Below are 23,134 nucleotides of genomic sequence, written 5' to 3' on the forward strand. Positions count from 1 at the left end.
TCAGGAAACAACACATGGAGCACTGCCATCTAGTAGACACATGGAGCACTGCCATCTAGTGGACACATGGAGCACTGCCATCTAGTAGACACATGGAGCACTGCCATCTAGTAGACACATGGAGCACTGCCATCTAGTAGACACATGGAGCACTGCCATCTAGTGGACAAATCAGGATACAACACATAGAGCACGGCCATCTACTGGTTAAATCAGGATACAACACATGGAGCACTGCCATCTACTGGTTAAATCAGGATACAACACGTATAACCACGAGGTCTAGGAAGCTTTATTTGGTCAGTTGGCAACCATACACTGGTGTTGCTCAAGATAAAAACACACAATTACATTACAGAAATATCCAATTGGACATAAACAATTACAATATAAAACACATTGAAGTCTTTACATCATTCATCATGGACAAAACACTACAACTTTCCTTCTGTTAGTAGTAATGAAGTCTTTACAACTGAAACTGTCAGCTGGTTCCAGTCAGTGGTGTCTGTATGTTCTCATGATAAACTGACTAACTCTGTGGTTCCAGTCAGTGGTTTAACTGTTGGAGGTCAAGGCTGCAGCGTCTAAAGAGAAGTACATGATAAACTAACTCTAACTCTGTTGTGGAAACTTCACACCTCTCTGTTGCTGATGCTGTTGATGGAGGTCAAGGCTGCAGCGTCTAAAGATAAGTCCGTTGGTGTGAAAAGGGGAGGAGGGAGAGAGAAGATAAGAGAAAGGAGAAGTAAAGAGATGGACTGACAGGGTTGTGGTTATTCACCGCTGCTGAAGAGAGCATCTTTTTCCATCCACCATGATGTTCTGATGAACAGGGTCACTAGGTAAAGAGAGAGGAGAGAGAGATGAGTGAGGGACAGAGGAGCTGATCCAGTCTACTACAATGAAGACCTCCAACACCATGACGTTCTGATGAACAGGGTCACTAGGTAAAGAGAGAGGAGAGAGAGATGAGTGGGGGCAGAGGAGCTGATCCAGTCTACTACAGTGAAGACCTCCAACACCATGATGTTCTGATGAACAGGGTCACTAGGTAAAGAGAGAGGAGAGAGAGATGAGTGGGGGACAGAGGAGCTGATCCAGTCTACTACAGTGAAGACCTCCAACACCATGACGTTCTGATGAACAGGGTCACTAGGTAAAGAGAGAGGAGAGAGAGATGAGTGAGGGACAGAGGAGCTGATCCAGTCTACTACAGTGAAGACCTCCAACACCATGACGTTCTGATGAACAGGGTCACTAGGTAAAGAGAGAGGAGAGAGAGATGAGTGAGGGACAGAGGAGCTGATCCAGTCTACTACAGTGAAGACCTCCAACACCACAGGAGCAGTTATAGACCCCAACAGGTCTCAGTGTTTAATGTGTAGTTCTATACAGTTATACATCCGTGTGTGTGTGTGTGTTTTTCCCGTGATGCTCAGTTGGTAGAGAATGGCCCTTACAATGCCAGGGTTGTAGGTTCAAATCCCACAGGGGACCAGTACAGGAAAGAGTTCAATAATGTATCAACTCACTGCTGTAAGTTGCTCTGGACAAGAGTTAAATGACCAAAAATATATGTGAAATGTGTGACAGAGCAACAGAGGTGTTTAACAATGGGTGATGTTGTTCACATACAGCTACAACCTCAAACAGACACAGATCTACTGCTCTGATACGTCTATGTGTGGGGTGGAGACAGCCTCTATTTTTACGAATGCTTTCAGTTGTAAGAATATTTGGCATGATGGCTTTGGGTATTTTGAGCATCATGTTATACTGTTTAAATGTCAGCCACCAGACCAGAGCATCATGTTATACTGTTTAAATGTCAGCCACCAGACCAGAGCATCATATTATACTGTTTAAATGTCAGCCACCAGACCAGAGCATCATATTATACTGTTTAAATGTCAGCCACCAGAGCATCATGTTATACTGTTTAAATGTCAGCCACCAGACCAGAGCATCATGTCATACTGTTTAAATGTCAGCCACCAGACCAGAGCATCATGTTATACTGTTTAAATGTCAGCCACCAGACCAGAGCATCATGTTATACTGTTTAAATGTCAGCCACCAGACCAGAGCATCATGTTATACTGTTTAAATGTTAGCCACTAGACCAGAGCATCATGTTATACTGTTTAAATGTCAGCCACCAGACCAGAGCATCATGTTATACTGTTTAAATGTCAGCCACCAGACCAGAGCATCATGTTATACTGTTTAAATGTCAGCCACCAGACCAGAGCATCATGTTATACTGTTTAAATGTCAGCCACCAGACCAGAGCATCATGTTATACTGTTTAAATGTCAGCCAGCAGAGCATCATGTTATACTGTTTAAATGTCAGCCACCAGACCAGAGCATCATGTTATACTGTTTAAATGTCAGGCACCAGACCAGAGCATCATGTTATACTGTTTAAATGTCAGCCACCAGACCAGAGCATCATGTTATACTGTTTAAATGTCAGCCACCAGACCAGAGCATCATGTTATACTGTTTAAATGTCAGCCACCAGACCAGAGCATCATGTTATACTGTTTAAATGTCAGCCACCAGAGCATCATATTATACTGTTTAAATGTCAGCCACCAGACCAGACCATCATGTTATACTGTTTAAATGTCAGCCACCAGAGCAGAGCATCATGTTATACTGTTTAAATGTCAGCCACCAGAGCAGAGCATCATGTTATACTGTTTAAATGTCAGCCACCAGAGCATCATGTTATACTGTTTAAATGTCAGCCACCAGAGCATCATGTTATACTGTTTAAATGTCAGCCACCAGACCAGAGCATCATGTTATACTGTTTAAATATCAGCCAGCAGACCAGAGCATCATGTTATACTGTTTAAATGTCAGCCACCAGAGCATCATGTTATACTGTTTAAATGTCAGCCACCAGACCAGAGCATCATGTTATACTGTTTAAATGTCAGCCACCAGACCAGAGCATCATGTTATACTGTTTAAATATCAGCCACCAGACCAGAGCATCATGTTATACTGTTTAAATGTCAGCCACCAGACCAGAGCATCATGTTATACTGTTTAAATGTCAGCCACCAGAGCATCATGTTATACTGTTTAAATGTCAGCCACCAGAGCATCATGTTATACTGTTTAAATGTCAGCCACCAGAGCATCATGTTATACTGTTTAAATGTCAGCAACCAGACCAGAGCATCATGTTATACTGTTTAAATGTCAGCCACCAGAGCATCATGTTATACTGTTTAAATGTCAGCCACCAGACCAGAGCATCATGTTATACTGTTTAAATGTCAGCCACCAGACCAGAGCATCATGTTATACTGTTTAAATGTCAGCCACCAGACCAGAGCATCATGTTATACTGTTTAAATGTCAGCCACCAGACCAGAGCATCATGTTATACTGTTTAAATGTCAGCCACCAGAGCATCATGTTATACTGTTTAAATGTCAGCCACCAGAGCATCATGTTATACTGTTTAAATGTCAGCCACCAGACCAGAGCATCATGTTATACTGTTTAAATGTCAGCCACCAGAGCATCATGTTATACTGTTTAAATGTCAACCACCAGACCAGAGCATCATGTTATACTGTTTAAATGTCAGCCACCAGAGCATCATGTTATACTGTTTAAATGTCAGCCACCAGACCAGAGCATCATGTTATACTGTTTAAATGTCAGCCACCAGACCAGAGCATCATGTTATACTGTTTAAATGGCAGCCACCAGACCAGAGCATCATGTTATACTGTTTAAATGTCAACCACCAGACCAGAGCATCATGTTAGACTGTTTAAATGTCAGCCACCAGACCAGAGCATCATGTTCATAACAAACACAACATGCTACGTCATTCATAACAAACACAACATGCTACATCATTCATAACACAACATGCTACATCATTCATAACAAAACATGCTACATCATTCATAAGACAACATGCTACATCATTCATAACACAACATGCTACATCATTCATAACACAACATGCTACATCATTCATAACAAACACAACATGCTACGTCATTCATAACACAACATGCTACATCATTCATAACAAATTCAACATGCTACATCATTCATAACAAACACAAACATGTTACATCATTCGTAACACAACATGCTACATCATTCATAACAAACACAACATGCTACGTCATTCATAACACAACATGCTACATCATTCATAACAAATTCAACATGCTACATCATTCATAACAAACACAACATGTTACATCATTCGTAACACAACATGCTACATCATTCATAACAAATACATCATGCTACATCATTCATAACAAACACAACATGTTACATCATTCGTAACACAACATGCTACATCATTCATAACAAATACATCATGCTACATCATTCATAACAAACACAACATGTTACATCATTCATAACAAATACAACATGCTACATCATTCATAACAAACACAACATGCTACGTCATTCATAACACAACATGCTACATCATTCATAACAAATACAACATGCTACATCATTCATAACAAACACAACATGTTACATCATTCATAACAAACACAACATGCTACGTCATTCATAACAAACACAACATGCTACGTCATTCATAACAAACACAACATGCTACATCATTCATAACACAACATGCTACATCATTCATAACAAATACAACATGCTACATCATTCATAACAAACACAACATGTTACATCATTCGTAACACAACATGCTACATCATTCATAGCATAACATGCTACATCATTCATAACACAACATGCTACATCATTCATAACAAACACAACATGCTACACCATTCATAACAAACACAACATGTTACATCATTCATAACACAACATGCTACATCATTCATAACAAACACAACATGCTACATCATTCATAACAAACACAAGATGCTACATCATTCATAACACAACATGCTACATCATTCATAACAAACACAACATGCTACATCATTCATAACAAACACAACATGCTACATCATTCATAGCATAACATGCTACATCATTCATAACAAACACAACATGCTACATCATTCATAACAAACACAACATGCTACATCATTCATTACAAACACAACATGCTACGTCATTCATGTTATTCACGCGTTATATTGTTATACAGTATTACAGTACCTGTGGCGTTATATTGTTATACAGTATTACAGTACCTGTGGTGTTATAGTGTTATACAGTATTACAGTACCTGTGGTGTTATAGTGTTATACAGTATTACAGTACCTGTAGTGTTATAGTGTTATACAGTATTACAGTACCTGTAGTGTTAGTGTTATACAATATTACAGTACCTGTGGTGTTATACAGTATTACAGTACCTGTGGTGTTAGTGTTATACAGTATTACAGTACCTGTGGTGTTATAGTTTTATACAGTATTACAGCAACTGTGGTGTTATAGTGTTATACAGTATTACAGTACCTGGTGTGTTATGGTGTTATACAGTATTACAGTACCTGTTATAGTGTTTTACAGTATTACAGTACCTGTGGTGTTACAGTGTTATACAGTATTACAGTACCTGTTATAGTGCTATACAATATTACAGTACCTGTGGTGTTATAGTGTTATACAGTATTACAGTACCTGTTATAGTGTTTTACAGTATTACAGTACCTGTGGTGTTACAGTGTTATACAGTATTACAGTACCTGTTATAGTGCTATACAATATTACAGTACCTGTGGTGTTATAGTGTTATACAGTATTACAGTACCTGTTATAGTGTTTTACAGTATTACAGTACCTGTGGTGTAAGTGTTATACAGTATTACAGTACCTGTGGTGTTATACAGTATTACAGTATCTGTGGTGTTATAGTATTATACAGTATTACAGTACCTGTGGTGTTATCGTGTTATACAGTATTACAGTACCTGTGGTGTTATAGTGTTATACAGTATTACAGTACCTGTAGTGTTAGTGTTATACAGTATTACAGTACCTGTGGTGTTATATTGTATTATAGTACTTGTGGTGTTAGTGTTATACGGTATTACAGTACCTGTGGTGTTATAGTGTTATACAGTATCACAGTACCTGTGGTGTTATACAGTATTACAGTACCTGTGGTGTTATAGTGTTATACAGTATTACAGTACCTGTAGTGTTAGTGTTATACAGTATTACAGTACCTGTGGTGTTATACAGTATTACAGTACATGTGGTGTTATATTTTTATACAGTATTACAGTACCTGTGGTGTTATAGTGTTATGCAGTATTACAGTACCTGGTGTGTTATGGTGTTATACAGTATTACAGTACCTGTGGTGTTATAGTGTTATACAGTACTACAGTACCTGTGGTGTTATAGTGTTAGACAGTATTATAGTACCTGTGGTGTTTTAGTGTTATACAGTACTACAGTACCTGTGGTGTTATAGTGTTATACAGTATTACAGTACCTGTGGTGTTATAGTGTTATACAGTATTACAGTACCTGTTATAGTGTTTTACAGTATTACAGTACCTGTGGTGGTATAGTGTTATACAGTATTACAGTACCTGTGGTGTTATAGTGTTATACAGTACTACAGTACCTGTGGTGTTAAAGTGTTATACACTATTACATTACCTGTGGTGTTATAGTGTTATACAGTATTACAGTACCTGTTATAGTGTTTTACAGTATTACACTACCTGGAGTTTTATAGTGTTATACAGTATTACAGTACCTGTGGTGTTATACAGTATTACAGTATCTGTGGTGTTATAGTATTATACAGTATTACAGTACATGTGGTGTTATCGTGTTATACAGTATTACAGTACCTGTGGTGTTATAGTGTTATACAATTTTACAGTACCTGTAGTGTTGGTGTTATACAGTATTACAGTACATGTGGTGTTATACTGTATTATAGTACCTGTGGTGTTAGTGTTATACGGTATTACAGTACTTGTGGTGTTATAGTGTTATACAGTATTGCAGTACCTGTGGTGTTATACAGTATTACAGTACCTGTGGTGTTATAGTGTTATACAGTATTACAGTACCTGTGGTGTTATAGTGTTATACAGTATTACAGTACCTGTTGTGTTAGTGTTATACAGTATTACAGTACCTGTGGTGTTATAGTGTTATACAGTATTACAGTACCTGTGGTGTTAGTGTTATACAGTATTACAGTACCTGTGGTGTTATACAATATTACAGTATCTGTGGTGTTATAGTATTATACAGTATTACAGTACCTGTGGTGTTATCGTGTTATACAGTATTACAGTACCTGTGGTGTTATAGTGTTATACAGTATTACAGTACCTGTAGTGTTGGTGTTATACAGTATTACGGTACCTGTGGTGGTATAGTGTTATACAGTATTACAGTACCTGTAGTGTTGGTGTTATACAGTATTACAGTACCTGTGGTGTTATACAGTATTACAGTACCTGTGGTGTTATAGTGTTATACAGTATTACAGTACCTGTAGTGTTGGTGTTATACAGTATTACAGTACCTGTGGTGTTATAGTGTTATACAGTATTACAGTACCTGTGGTGTTATAGTGTTATACAGTATTACAGTGCCTGTGGTGTTATAGTGTTATACAGTATTACAGTACCTGTGGTGTTAGTGTTATACAGTATTACAGTACCTGTGGTGTTATAGTTTTATACAGTATTACAGCAACTGTGGTGTTATAGTGTTATACAGTATTACAGTACCTGGTGTGTTATGGTGTTATACAGTATTACAGTACCTGTTATAGTGTTTTACAGTATTACAGTACCTGTGGTGTTACAGTGTTATACAGTATTACAGTACTTGTTATAGTGCTATACAATATTACAGTACCTGTGGTGTTATAGTGTTATACAGTATTACAGTACCTGTTATAGTGTTTTACAGTATTACAGTACCTGTGGTGTTACAGTGTTATACAGTATTACAGTACCTGTGGTGGTATAGTGTTATACAGTATTACAGTACCTGTGGTGTTATAGTGTTATACAGTATTACAGTACCTGTGGTGGTAGTGTTATACAGTATTACAGTACCTGTGGTGTTATACAGTATTACAGTATCTGTGGTGTTATAGTATTATACAGTATTACAGTACCTGTGGTGTTATCGTGTTATACAGTATTACAGTACCTGTGGTGTTATAGTGTTATACAGTATTACAGTACCTGTAGTGTTAGTGTTATACAGTATTACAGTACCTGTGGTGTTATATTGTATTATAGTACTTGTGGTGTTAGTGTTATACGGTATTACAGTACCTGTGGTGTTATAGTGTTATACAGTATCACAGTACCTGTGGTGTTATACAGTATTACAGTACCTGTGGTGTTATAGTGTTATACAGTATTACAGTACCTGTAGTGTTAGTGTTATACAGTATTACAGTACCTGTGGTGTTATACAGTATTACAGTACATGTGGTGTTATATTTTTATACAGTATTACAGTACCTGTGGTGTTATAGTGTTATACAGTATTACAGTACCTGGTGTGTTATGGTGTTATACAGTATTACAGTACCTGTGGTGTTATAGTGTTATACAGTACTACAGTACCTGTGGTGTTATAGTGTTAGACAGTATTATAGTACCTGTGGTGTTTTAGTGTTATACAGTACTACAGTACCTGTGGTGTTATAGTGTTATACAGTATTACAGTACCTGTGGTGTTATAGTGTTATACAGTATTACAGTACCTGTTATAGTGTTTTACAGTATTACAGTACCTGTGGTGTTACAGTGTTATACAGTATTACAGTACCTGTGGTGGTATAGTGTTATACAGTATTACAGTACCTGTGGTGTTATAGTGTTATACAGTACTACAGTACCTGTGGTGTTAAAGTGTTATACACTATTACATTACCTGTGGTGTTATAGTGTTATACAGTATTACAGTACCTGTTATAGTGTTTTACAGTATTACACTACCTGGAGTTTTATAGTGTTATACAGTATTACAGTACCTGTGGTGTTATACAGTATTACAGTATCTGTGGTGTTATAGTATTATACAGTATTACAGTACATGTGGTGTTATCGTGTTATACAGTATTACAGTACCTGTGGTGTTATAGTGTTATACAATTTTACAGTACCTGTAGTGTTGGTGTTATACAGTATTACAGTACATGTGGTGTTATACTGTATTATAGTACCTGTGGTGTTAGTGTTATACGGTATTACAGTACTTGTGGTGTTATAGTGTTATACAGTATTGCAGTACCTGTGGTGTTATACAGTATTACAGTACCTGTGGTGTTATAGTGTTATACAGTATTACAGTACCTGTGGTGTTATAGTGTTATACAGTATTACAGTACCTGTGGTGTTAGTGTTATACAGTATTACAGTACCTGTGGTGTTATACAGGATTACAGTACCTGTGGTGTTATACAGTATTACAGTATCTGTGGTGTTATAGTATTATACAGTATTACAGTACCTGTGGTGTTATCGTGTTATACAGTATTACAGTACCTGTGGTGTTATAGTGTTATACAGTATTACAGTACCTGTAGTGTTGGTGTTATACAGTATTACGGTACCTGTGGTGGTATAGTGTTATACAGTATTACAGTACCTGTAGTGTTGGTGTTATACAGTATTACAGTACCTGTGGTGTTATACAGTATTACAGTACCTGTGGTGTTATAGTGTTATACAGTATTACAGTACCTGTAGTGTTGGTGTTATACAGTATTACAGTACCTGTGGTGTTATAGTGTTATACAGTATTACAGTACCTGTAGTGTTATAGTGTTATACAGTATTACAGTACCTGTGGTGTTATAGTGTTATACAGTATTACAGTGGCTGTGGTGTTATCGTGTTATACAGTATTACAGTACCTGTGGTGTTATAGTTTTATACAGTATTACAGCGACTGTGGTGTTATAGTGTTATACAGTATTACAGTACCTGGTGTGTTATGGTGTTATACAGTATTACAGTACCTGTTATAGTGTTTTACAGTATTACAGTACCTGTGGTGTTACAGTGTTATACAGTATTACAGTACCTGTTATAGTGCTATACAATATTACAGTACCTGTGGTGTTATAGTGTTATACAGTATTACAGTACCTGTTATAGTGTTTTACAGTATTACAGTACCTGTGGTGTTACAGTGTTATACAGTATTACAGTACCTGTGGTGGTATAGTGTTATACAGTATTACAGTACCTGTGGTGTTATAGTGTTATACAGTATTACAGTACCTGTGGTGTTAGTGTTATACAGTATTACAGTACCTGTGGTGTTATACAGTATTACAGTATCTGTGGTGTTATAGTATTATACAGTATTACAGTACCTGTGGTGTTATCGTGTTATACAGTATTACAGTACCTGTAGTGTTAGTGTTATACAGTATTACAGTACCTGTGGTGTTATATTGTATTATAGTACTTGTGGTGTTAGTGTTATACGGTATTACAGTACCTGTGGTGTTATAGTGTTATACAGTATCACAGTACCTGTGGTGTTATACAGTATTACAGTACCTGTGGTGTTATAGTGTTATACAGTATTACAGTACCTGTAGTGTTAGTGTTATACAGTATATACAGTATTACAGTACCTTTTATACAGTATTACATCTGTGGTGTACCTGTGGTGTTATACAGTACCTGTAGTGTTAGTGTTATACAGTATTACAGTACCTGTGGTGTTATAGTGTACAGTATTACAGTACCTGTGGTGTTATAGTGTTATACAGTATTACAGTACCTGTGGTGTTATAGTGTTATACAGTATTACAGTACCTGTGTTATAGTGTTATACAGTATTACAGTACCTGTGGTGTTATACCTGTGGTGTTATAGTGTTATACAGTATTACAGTACCTGTGGTGTTATAGTGTTATACAGTATTACAGTACCTGTGGTGTTATAGTGTTATACAGTATTACAGTACCTGTGGTGTTATAGTGTTATACAGTATTACAGTACCTGTTATAGTGTTATACAGTATTGTTATAGTGTTATACAGTATTACAGTACCTGTGGTGTTATACAGTATTACAGTACCTGTGGTGTTATATCTGTGGTGTTGTTATACAGTATTACAGTACCTGTGGTGTTATAGTGTTATACAGTATTACAGTACCTGTGGTGTTATAGTGTTATACAGTATTACAGTACCTGTAGTGTTGGTGTTATACAGTATTACAGTACCTGTGGTGTTATAGTGTTATACAGTATTACAGTACCTGTGGTGTTATAGTGTTATACAGTATTACAGTACCTGTGGTGTTATAGTGTTATACAGTATTACAGTACCTGTGGTGTTATACCTGTGGTGTTATAGTGTTATACAGTACAGTACCTGTGGTGTTATAGTGTTATACAGTATTACAGTACCTGTGGTGTATAGTGTTATACAGTATTACAGTACCTGTGGTGTTATAGTGTTATACAGTACAGTACCAGTACCTACAGTACCTGTGGTATAGTGTTATACAGTATTACAGTACCTGTGGTGTTATAGTGTTATACAGTATTACAGTACCTGTGGTGTTATAGTGTTATACAGTATTACAGTACCTGTGGTGTTGGTGTTATACAGTATTAGTACCTGTGGTGTTATAGTGTTATACAGTATTACAGTACCTGTGGTGTTATAGTGTTATTACAGTACCTGTGTGGTGTTATACAGTATTACAGTACCTGTGGTGTTATAGTGTTATACAGTACCTGTGGTGTTATAGTATATACAGTACCTGTGGTGTTATACAGTACCTGTGGTGTTATAGTGTTATACAGTATTACAGTACCTGTGGTGTTATAGTGTTATACAGTATTACAGTACCTGTGGTGTTATAGTGTTATACAGTATTACCTGGTGTTATACAGTATTACAGTACCTGTGGTGTTAGTGTTATACAGTATTACAGTACCTGTGGTGTTATAGTGTTATACAGTATTACAGTACCTGTGGTGTTATAGTGTTATACAGTATTACAGTACCTGTGGTGTTATAGTGTTATACAGTATTACAGTACCTGTTAGTGTACAGTACCTGGTGTATAGTGTTTAGTGTTATACAGTATTACAGTACCTGTGGTGTACAGTGTTATACAGTACCTGTGGTGTTATAGTGTTATACAGTATTACAGTACCTGTGGTGTTATAGTGTTATACAGTATTACAGTACCTGTGGTGTTAGTGTTATACAGTATTACAGTACCTGTGGTGTTATTAGTGTTATACAGTATTACAGTACCTGTGGTGTTATAGTGTTATACAGTATTACAGTACCTGTGGTGTTATAGTGTTATACAGTATTACAGTACCTGTGGTGTTATAGTGTTATACAGTATTACAGTACCTGTAGTGTTGGTGTTATACAGTATTACAGTACCTGTGGTGTTATAGTGTTATACAGTATTACAGTACCTGTAGTGTTGGTGTTATAGTGTTATACAGTACCTGTGGTGTTATACAGTATTACAGTACCTGTGGTGTTGGTGTTATACAGTATTACAGTACCTGTGGTGTTATACAGTATTACAGTACCTGTGGTGTTAGTGTTAGTATTACAGTACCTACAGTATTACAGTACCTGTGGTGTTATATAGTGTTATACAGTATTACAGTACCTGTGGTGTTATAGTGTTATACAGTATTACAGTACCTGTGGTGTTATACAGGATTACAGTACCTGTGGTGTTATACAGTATTACAGTATCTGTGGTGTTATAGTATTATACAGTATTACAGTACCTGTGGTGTTATAGTGTTATACAGTATTACAGTACCTGTGGTGTTATAGTGTTATACAGTATTACAGTACCTGTAGTGTTGGTGTTATACAGTATTACAGTACCTGTGGTGGTATAGTGTTATACAGTATTACAGTACCTGTGTGTGTATTACTGTACCTGTGTTATACAGTATTACAGTACCTGTGGTGTTATAGTGTTATACAGTATTACAGTACCTGTAGTGTTGGTGTTATACAGTATTACAGTACCTGTGGTGTTATAGTGTTATATTACAGTACCTGTGGTGTTATAGTGTTATACAGTATTACAGTACCTGTGGTGTTATAGTGTTATACAGTATTACAGTACCTGTGGTGTTATAGTGTTATACAGTATTACAGTACCTGTATTGTACCTGTGGTGTTATAGTGTTATTTAGTGTTGGTGTTATACAGTATTACAGTACCTGTGGTGTTATACAGTATTACAGTACCTACAGTATTATACATGTGGTGTAGTGTTATACAGTATTACAGTACCTGTGGTGTTATAGTGTTATACAGTATTACAGTACCTGTGGTGTTATAGTGTTATACAGTATTACAGTACCTGTGGTGTTAGTGTTATACAGTATTATAGTGTTATACAGTATTACAGTACATGTGTGGTGTTATACAGTATTACAGTACCTGTGGTGTTATAGTGTTATACAGTATTACAGTACCTGTGGTGTTATGTGTTATACAGTATTACAGTACCTGTGGTGTTATAGTGTTATACAGTATTACAGTACCAGTGTTGGTGTACCTGTGGTGTTATAGTGTTATGTTACAGTACCTGTGGTGTTGGTGTTATACAGTATTACAGTACCTGTGGTGTTATAGTATTACAGTACCTTATACAGTATTACAGTACCTGTGGTGTTATACAGTACCTGTGGTGTTATAGTGTTATACAGTATTACAGTACCTGTGGTGTTATAGTGTTATACAGTATTACAGTACCTGTGGTGTTATAGTGTTATACAGTATTACAGTACCTGTGGTGTTTTATGCAGTATTACAGTGTTATACAGTATTACAGTACCTGTGGTGTTATAGTGTACCTGTGGTGTTATACAGTATTACAGTATCTGTGGTGTTATAGTGTTATACAGTATTACAGTACCTGTGGTGTTATAGTGTTATACAGTATTACAGTACCTGTGGTGTTATAGTGTTATTATACAGTATTACAGTACCTGTGGTGTATAGTGTTATACAGTATTACAGTACCTGTAGTGTGTGTATACCTGTGGTGTTATACAGTATTACAGTACCTGTGGTGTTATAGTGTTATACAGTATTACAGTACCTGTAGTGTTATGTATTACAGTAGTGTTATACAGTATTACAGTACCTGTGGTGTTATAGTGTTATACAGTATTACAGTACCTGTGTGTTAGTGTTATACAGTATTACAGTACCTGTGGTGTTATAGTGTTATACAGTATTACAGTACCTGTAGTGTTGGTGTTATACAGTATTTACCTGTGGTGGTATAGTGTTATACAGTATTACAGTACCTGTAGTGTGGTGTTATACAGTATTACAGTACCTGTGGTGTTATACAGTATTACAGTACCTGTGGTGTTATAGTGTTATACAGTATTACAGTACCTGTAGTGTTTGGTGTTATACAGTATTACAGTACCTGTGGTGTTATACAGTATTACAGTACCTGTGGTGTTAGTGTTATACAGTATTACAGTACCTGTGGTGTTATAGTGTTATACAGTATTACAGTACCTGTGGTGTTATAGTGTTATACAGTATTACAGTACCTGTGGTGTTATAGTGTTATACAGTATTACAGTAGTACCTGGTGTTATACAGTATTACATATCTGTGGTGTTATACAGTATTACAGTACCTGTGGTGTTATAGTGTTATACAGTATACAGTGTTATAGTGTTTTACAGTATTACAGTACCTGTGTGTGTTATAGTGTTATACAGTATTACAGTACTGTGGTGTTATAGTGTTATACAGTATTACAGTACCTGTGGTGTTATAGTGTTATACAGTATTACAGTACCTGTGGTGTTATACAGTACTACAGTACCTGTGGTGTTATAGTGTTATACAGTACTACAGTACCTGTGGTGTTATAGTGTTATACACTATTACAGTACCTGTGGTGTTATAGTGTTATACAGTATTACCTGTTATAGTGTTTTACAGTACCTACCTGTGGTGTTATAGTGTTATACAGTATTACAGTACCTGTGGTGTTATACAGTATTACAGTATCTGTGGTGTTATTATTATACAGTATTACAGTACCTGTGGTGTTATACGTGTTATACAGTATTACAGTACCTGTGGTGTTATAGTGTTATACAGTTTTACAGTACCTGTAGTGTTGGTGTTATACAGTATTACAGTACATGTGGTGTTATACTGTATTATAGTACCTGTGGTGTGTGTTATACAGTATTACAGTACCTGTGTGTTATAGTGTTATGCAGTACCTGTGGTGTTATACAGTATTACAGTACCTGTGGTGTTAGTGTTATACAGTATTACAGTACCTGTGGTGTTATACCTGTGGTGTTATACAGTATTACAGTACCTGTGGTGTTATAGTGTTATACAGTATTACAGTACCTGTGGTGTTATAGTGTTATACAGTATTACAGTACCTGTGGTGTTATAGTGTTATACAGTATTACAGTACCTGTGGTGTTATAGTGTTATACAGTATTACAGTACCTGTGGTGTATAGTGTTATACAGTATTACAGTACCTGTAGTGTGGTGTTATACAGTATTACAGTACCTGTGGTGTTATACAGTATTACAGTACCTGTGGTGTTATAGTGTTATACAGTATTACAGTACCTGTAGTGTGGTGTTATACAGTATTAGTACCTGTGGTGTTATACAGTATTACAGTACCTGTGGTGTTATAGTGTTATACTGTGGTGTTATAGTATTACAGTACCTGTGGTGTTATACCTGTGGTGTTAGTGTTATACAGTATTACAGTACCTGTGGTGTTAGTGTTATACAGTATTACAGTACCTGTGGTGTTATGTATTACAGTACCTGTGGTGTTATACAGTATTACAGTACCTGTGGTGTTATAGTGTTATACAGTATTACAGTACCTGTGGTGTTATACAGTATTACAGTATCTGTGGTGTTATACAGTATTACAGTACCTGTGGTGTTATAGTGTTATACAGTATTACAGTACCTGTTATAGTGTTTTACAGTATTACAGTACCTGGTGTGTAGTGTGTTACCCGTGGTGTTATAGTGTTATACAGTATTACAGTACCTGTTATAGTGTTTTACAGTATTACAGTACCTGGTGTGTTATAGTGTTATACAGTATTACAGTACCTGTGGTGTTATACAGTACTACAGTACCTGTGGTGTTATAGTGTTATACAGTACTACAGTACCTGTGGTGTTAAAGTGTTATACACTATTACATTACCTGTGGTGTTATAGTGTTATACAGTATTACAGTACCTGTTATAGTGTTTTACAGTATTGTGTGATGTTTTATAGTGTTATACAGTATTACAGTACCTGTGGTGTTATACAGTATTACAGTATCTGTGGTGTTATAGTATTATACAGTATTACAGTACCTGTGGTGGTGTTATACAGTATTACAGTACCTGTGGTGTTATAGTGTTATACAATTTTACAGTACCTGTAGTGTTGGTGTTATACAGTATTACAGTACATGTGGTGTTATACTGTATTATAGTACCTGTGGTGTTAGTGTTATACAGTATTACAGTACCTGTGATGTTATAGTGTTATACAGTATTGCAGTACCTGTGGTGTTATACAGTATTACAGTACCTGTGGTGTTATAGTGTTATACAGTATTACAGTACCTGTGGTGTTATAGTGTTATACAGTATTACAGTACCTGGTGTTATAGTGTTAGTGTATTACAGTACAGTTATATTACAGTACCTGTGGTGTTATAGTGTTATACAGTATTACAGTACCTGTGGGTGTTATACAGTATTACAGTACCTGTGGTGTTATAGTGTTATACAGTATTACAGTACCTGTGGTGTTATACAGTATTGTGTGGTGTTATAGTGTTATACAGTATTACAGTACTGTACCTGTGGTATTATACCTGTGGTGTTATACAGTATTACAGTACCTGTGGTGTTAGTGTTATACAGTATTACAGTACCTGTGGTGTTAGTGTTATACAGTATTACAGTACCTGTGGTGTAGTGTTATACAGTATTACAGTACCTGTGGTGTTATAGTGTTATACAGTATTACAGTACCTGTGGTGTTATACAGTATTACAGTACCTGTGGTGTTATAGTGTTATACAGTATTACAGTACCTGTGGTGTTATAGTGTTATACAGTATTACAGTACCTGTACAGTACCTGTGGTGTTATACAGTATTACAGTACCTGTGGTGTTAGTGTTATACAGTATTACAGTGCCTGTGGTGTTATACAGTATTACAGTACCTGTGGTGTTATAGTGTTATACAGTACCTGTGGTGTTATAGTGTTATACAGTATTACAGTACCTGTGGTGTTATACAGTATTACAGTACCTGTGGTGTTATACAGTACCTGTGGTGTTATAGTGTTATACAGTATTACAGTACCTGTGGTGTTATACAGTGTTGGTGTTATTATACAGTATTACAGTACCTGTGGTGTTATAGTGTTATACAGTATTACAGTACCTGTGGTGTTATAGTGTTATACAGTATTACAGTACCTGGTGTTATAGTGTTATACAGTATTACAGTACCTGTGGTGTTATAGTGTTATACAGTATTACAGTACCTGTTATAGTGTTTTACAGTATTACAGTACCTGGTGTGTTATAGTGTTATACAGTATTACAGTACCTGTGGTGTTACAGTGTTATACAGTATTACAGTACCTGTGGTGTTAGTGTTATACAGTATTACAGTACCTGTGGTGTATAGTGTTATACAGTATTACAGTACCTGTGGTGTTATAGTGTTATACAGTACTACAGTACCTGTGGTGTTATAGTGTTATACAGTATTACAGTACCTGTGGTGTTATAGTGTTATATTACAGTACCTGTTATAGTGTTTTACAGTATTACAGTACCTGTGTTTTATAGTGTTATACAGTATTACAGTACCTGTGGTGTTATACAGTATTAGTATCTGTGGTGTTATAGTATTATACAGTATTACAGTACCTGTGGTTTAGTGTTATACAGTATTACAGTACCTGTGGTGTTATAGTGTTATACAGTATTACAGTACCTGTGGTGTTATACAGTATTACAGTACCTGTGGTGTTATAGTGTTATACAGTATTACAGTACCTGTGGTGTTATAGTGTTATACAGTATTACAGTACCTGTGGTGTTAGTGTTATACAGTATTACAGTACCTGTGGTGTTATAGTGTTATACAGTATTACAGTACCTGTGTGTTATACAGTATTACAGTACCTGTGGTGTATAGTGTTATACAGTATTACAGTACCTGTGGTGTTATAGTGTTATACAGTATTACAGTACCTGTGGTGTTAGTGTTATATACAGTATTACAGTACCTGTGGTGTTATAGTGTTATACAGTATTACAGTACCTGTGGTGTTATAGTGTTATACAGTATTACAGTACCTGTGTTATAGTGTTATACAGTATTACAGTACCTGTGGTGTTATAGTGTTATACAGTATTACAGTACCTGTGGTGTTATAGTGTTATACAGTATTACAGTACCTGTGGTGTTAGTGTTATACAGTATTACAGTACCTGTGGTGTTATACAGTATTACAGTACCTGTGGTGTTATACAGTATTAAAGTACCTGTGGTGTTATAGTGTTATACAGTATTACAGTACCTGTGGTGGTGTTATACAGTATTACAGTACCTGTGGTGTTATAGTGTTATACAGTATTACAGTACCTGTAGTGTTGGTGTTATACAGTATTACAGTACCTGTGGTGTTATAGTGTTATACAGTATTACAGTACCTGTAGTGTTAGTGTTATACAGTATTACAGTACCTGTATTGGTGGTGTTATAGTGTTATACAGTATTACAGTACCTGTGTGTGGTGTTATAGTATTACAGTACCTGTGGTGTTATACAGTATTACAGTACCTGTGGTGTTATAGTGTTATACAGTATTACAGTACCTGTGGTGTTATACAGTATTACAGTACCTGTGGTGTTATAGTGTTATACAGTATTACAGTACCTGTGTGGTATTACAGTACCTGTGTGTTATAGTGTTATACAGTATTACAGTACCTGTGTTATAGTGTTATACAGTATTACAGTGTTATAGTGTTATACAGTATTACAGTACCTGTGTGTTATACAGTATTACAGTACCTGTGGTGTTATACAGTATTACAGTACCTGTGGTGTTATAGTGTTATACAGTATTACAGTACCTGTGGTGTTATACAGTATTACAGTACCTGTGGTGTTATAGTGTTATACAGTATTACAGTACCTGTTATAGTGTTTTACAGTATTACAGTACCTGTGGTGTTATACAGTATTACAGTACCTGTGGTGTTATACAGTATTACAGTACCTGTGGTGTTATAGTGTTATACAGTATTACAGTACCTGTACCTGGTGTGTTATAGTGTACAGTATTACAGTACCCGTGGTGTTATAGTGTTATACAGTATTACAGTACCTGTTATAGTGTTTTACAGTATTACAGTACCTGGTGTGTTATAGTGTTATACAGTATTACAGTACCTGTGGTGTTATACAGTACTACAGTACCTGTGGTGTTATAGTGTTATACAGTACTACAGTACCTGTGGTGTTAAAGTGTTATACACTATTACATTACCTGTGGTGTTATAGTGTTATACAGTATTACAGTACCTGTTATAGTGTTTTACAGTATTACACTACCTGGAGTTTTATAGTGTTATACAGTATTACAGTACCTGTGGTGTTATACAGTATTACAGTATCTGTGGTGTTATAGTATTATACAGTATTACAGTACATGTGGTGTTATCGTGTTATACAGTATTACAGTACCTGTGGTGTTATAGTGTTATACAATTTTACAGTACCTGTAGTGTTGGTGTTATACAGTATTACAGTACATGTGGTGTTATACTGTATTATAGTACCTGTGGTGTTAGTGTTATACGGTATTACAGTACTTGTGATGTTATAGTGTTATACAGTATTGCAGTACCTGTGGTGTTATACAGTATTACAGTACCTGTGGTGTTATAGTGTTATACAGTATTACAGTACCTGTGGTGTTATAGTGTTATACAGTATTACAGTACCTGTGGTGTTAGTGTTATACAGTATTACAGTACCTGTGGTGTTATACAGTATTACAGTACCTGTGGTGTTATACAGTATTACAGTATCTGTGGTGTTATAGTATTATACAGTATTACAGTACCTGTGGTGTTATCGTGTTATACAGTATTACAGTACCTGTGGTGTTATAGTGTTATACAGTATTACAGTACCTGTAGTGTTGGTGTTATACAGTATTACGGTACCTGTGGTGGTATAGTGTTATACAGTATTACAGTACCTGTAGTGTTGGTGTTATACAGTATTACAGTACCTGTGGTGTTATACAGTACCTGTGGTGTTATAGTGTTATACAGTATTACAGTACCTGTAGTGTTGGTGTTATACAGTATTACAGTACCTGTGGTGTTATACAGTATTAAAGTACCTGTGGTGTTAGTGTTATACAGTATTACAGTACCTGTGGTGTTAGTGTTATACAGTATTACAGTACCTGTGGTGTTATAGTGTTATTACACCTGTGGTGTTTACAGTATTACAGTACCTGTGGTGTTATAGTGTTATACAGTATTACAGTACCTGTGGTGTTATAGTGTTATACAGTATTACAGTACCTGGTGTTATACAGTATTATAGTGTTATACAGTATTACAGTACCTGTGGTGTTATAGTGTTATACAGTATTACAGTACCTGTGGTGTTATACAGTATTACAGTATCTGTGGTGTTATACAGTATTACAGTACCTGTGGTGTTATAGTGTTATACAGTATTACAGTACCTGTAGTGTTTTACAGTATTACAGTACCTGGTGTGTTATAGTGTTATACAGTATTACAGTACCTGTGGTGTTATAGTGTTATACAGTATTACAGTACCTGTTATAGTGTTTTACAGTATTACAGTACCTGGTGTGTTATAGTGTTATACAGTATTACAGTACCTGTGGTGTTATACAGTACTACAGTACCTGTGGTGTTATAGTGTTATACAGTACTACAGTACCTGTGGTGTTATAGTGTTATACAGTATTACATTACCTGTGGTGTTATAGTGTTATACAGTATTACACTACCTGGAGTTTTATAGTGTTATACAGTATTACAGTACCTGTGGTGTTATACAGTATTACAGTACCTGTGGTGTTATAGTGTTATACAATTTTACAGTACCTGTAGTGTTGGTGTTATACAGTATTACAGTACATGTGGTGTTATACTGTATTATAGTACCTGTGGTGTTAGTGTTATACGGTATTACAGTACTTGTGATGTTATAGTGTTATACAGTATTGCAGTACCTGTGGTGTTATACAGTATTACAGTACCTGTGGTGTTATAGTGTTATACAGTATTACAGTACCTGTGGTGTTATAGTGTTATACAGTATTACAGTACCTGTGGTGTTAGTGTTATACAGTATTACAGTACCTGTGGTGTTATACAGGATTACAGTACCTGTGGTGTTATACAGTATTACAGTATCTGTGGTGTTATAGTATTATACAGTATTACAGTACCTGTGGTGTTATCGTGTTATACAGTATTACAGTACCTGTGGTGTTATAGTGTTATACAGTATTACAGTACCTGTAGTGTTGGTGTTATACAGTATTACAGTACCTGTGGTGTTATAGTGTTATACAGTATTACAGTACCTGTAGTGTTGGTGTTATACAGTATTACAGTACCTGTGGTGTTATACAGTATTACAGTACCTGTAGTGTTGGTGTTATACAGTATTTACAGTTATACAGTATTAAAGTACCTGTGGTGTTAGTGTTATACAGTATTACAGTACCTGTGGTGTTATAGTGTTATACAGTATTACAGTACCTGTGGTGTTATAGTGTTATACAGTATTACAGTACCTGTGGTGTTATAGTGTTATACAGTATTACAGTACCTGTGGTGTTAGTGTTATACAGTATTACCTGTGGTGTGGTGTTATACAGTATTACAGTACCTGTGGTACCTGTGTATTACAGTACCTGTGGTGTTAGTGTTATACAGTATTACAGTACCTGTGGTGTTATAGTGTTATACAGTATTACAGTACCTGTGGTGTTATACAGTATTACAGTACCTGTGGTGTTATAGTGTTATACAGTATTACAGTACCTGTGGTGTACAGTATTACAGTACCTGTGGTGTTATACAGTATTACAGTACCTGTGGTGTTATAGTGTTATACAGTATTACAGTACCTGTGGTGTTAGTGTTATACAGTATTACAGTACCTGTGGTGTTATACAGTATTACAGTACCTGTGGTGTTATACAGTATTACAGTACCTGTGGTGTTATAGTGTTATACAGTATTACAGTACCTGTGGTGTTATACTGTTATACAGTATTACAGTACCTGTTATAGTGTTTTACAGTATTACAGTACCTGGTGTGTTATAGTGTTATACAGTATTACAGTACCTGTGGTGTTATTATAGTACCTGTGGTGTTACAGTGTTATACAGTATTACAGTACCTGTGGTGGTATAGTGTTATACAGTATTACAGTACCTGTGGTGGTATAGTGTTATACAGTATTACAGTACCTGTGGTGTTATAGTGTTATACAGTACTACAGTACCTGTGGTGTTATAGTGTTATACAGTATTACAGTACCTGTGGTGTTAGTGTTATACAGTATTACAGTACCTGTGGTGTTATACAGTATTACATTACCTGTGGTGTTATAGTGTTATACAGTATTACAGTACCTGTTATAGTGTTTTACAGTATTACAGTACCTGGTGTTTTATAGAGTTATACAATATTAAAGTACCTGTGGTGTTATACAGTATTACATTATCTGTGGTGTTATAGTATTATACAGTATTACAGTACCTGTGGTGTTATCGTGTTATACAGTATTACAGTACCTGTGGTGTTATAGTGTTATACAGTATTACAGTACCTGTGGTGTTATACAGTATTACAGTACCTGTGGTGTTATAGTGTTATACAGTATTACAGTACCTGTGGTGTTATAGTGTTATACAGTATTACAGTACCTGTGGTGTTAGTGTTATACAGTATTACAGTACCTGTGGTGTTATACAGTATTACAGTACCTGTGGTGTTAGTGTTATTCAGTATTACAGTACCTGTGGTGTTATATAGTATTACAGTA

At 35.9% G+C, this 23,134-nt stretch overlaps 1 protein-coding gene across 3 annotated transcripts in view; it reads right to left on the reverse strand.

Moving 5' to 3' along the window:
• Positions 1-274: 274 nt before the first annotated feature.
• LOC135574206 (low affinity immunoglobulin gamma Fc region receptor III-A-like) overlaps positions 275-23,134 on the reverse strand; it is a 196,301-nt gene continuing 173,441 nt past the window's right edge. Inside the window, exon 7 of one of the 3 annotated variants that reach the window (XM_065025130.1) lies at positions 275-841. The gene's annotated coding sequence lies outside the window, so the exon portion shown is untranslated. Of the gene's footprint in view, positions 1,261-23,134 lie in introns of all 3 variants that reach the window. The other 2 variants (XM_065025131.1, XM_065025129.1) reach the window with 2 other exon arrangements.

This window comes from Oncorhynchus nerka, linkage group LG12, assembly GCF_034236695.1.
Source record: "Oncorhynchus nerka isolate Pitt River linkage group LG12, Oner_Uvic_2.0, whole genome shotgun sequence".
NCBI lineage: Eukaryota > Metazoa > Chordata > Actinopteri > Salmoniformes > Salmonidae > Oncorhynchus > Oncorhynchus nerka.